The following is a 1,071-nucleotide window of genomic DNA, read 5'->3' as shown; positions in this document are numbered from 1 at the left end:
ATTGTTTCAATATCCATACTGCTGACTGGTCTATTTAGATTTTTCAGATCTTCTTGATTCAGTTTCAGAAGCTCGTATTTATCTAAGTACACGTCCATTTATTCTAGGTTAGTAAATTTGGTGTTACATACTTTTTCATAGTATTCCTGTATGACACTTTGTATTTCTGTGATGTCAGTCGTAATTTCCCCTCTTTCAACTCTGATTGTGTTTTTTGTGTCCTTTCTCTTTTTTCTTTAGTAAGTCTAGCCAGGGGCTTGTCAATTTTATTAACCTTCTCAAAGAAACACTCTTTGTTGCATTTATTTTTTCTATTGTTCTTTGTATTCAATTTCATTTATTTCTGTCCTAATTTTGATTATTTCTTTCCTTCTGCTGACTTTACGCTTCATTTGTTCTTCCATTTCTAGTTTTTTAAGATGAAGCATTAGGTTGTTTATTTGAGCTTATTCTTGCTTTTGGAGGTAGGCCCATAATATGAACTTTCCTCTAATGATAGCTTTTGACGTGTCCCAAAAGTTTTGATATGTTGTACTCCCATTATTATTCATTCCTATGTATCTCTTGATTTCTCTTTATTTCTTCTCTGACCCAGTTATTCTTCAGTAGTATGTTTTTTAATCTCCATGTTTGTGGTTCTTCCTGATTTCTTTCTGCAGTTGATCTCTAGTTTCAAAGCATTATGATCAGAGAATATGGTTGGTATGATTCCAACCCTCTTATATTTGTTGAGGTTATCTCTTTGTCCCAGTATGTGGTCGATTCTTGAGAATGTTCCATGTGCACTAGAGAAGAATGTATAAGCAGCTGTTCTGGGATGGAAGGCTCTGTAAATGTCAATGATGTCCAGCTGGTCTAATGTGTCATTTAAGGATGTTATTTCCTGATTTATTATCTGTTTGAATGATCTGTCCATATCCAATAGTGGGGTATTTAGGTTCCGTACTATGATAGTGTTTTGGTCTGTTTCTCCCTTTAGTTCTGTTAGTAATTGCTTTACATATTTCAGGGCTCCCTGATTGGGAACATAGATATTAATAAGTGTTCTTATGTCTTCTTGGTACATGATTC

This window comes from Pteropus alecto, unplaced genomic scaffold, assembly GCF_000325575.1.
Source record: "Pteropus alecto unplaced genomic scaffold, ASM32557v1 scaffold201, whole genome shotgun sequence".
Lineage (NCBI taxonomy): Eukaryota > Metazoa > Chordata > Mammalia > Chiroptera > Pteropodidae > Pteropus > Pteropus alecto.
This window is presented reverse-complemented; position numbering follows the sequence as displayed.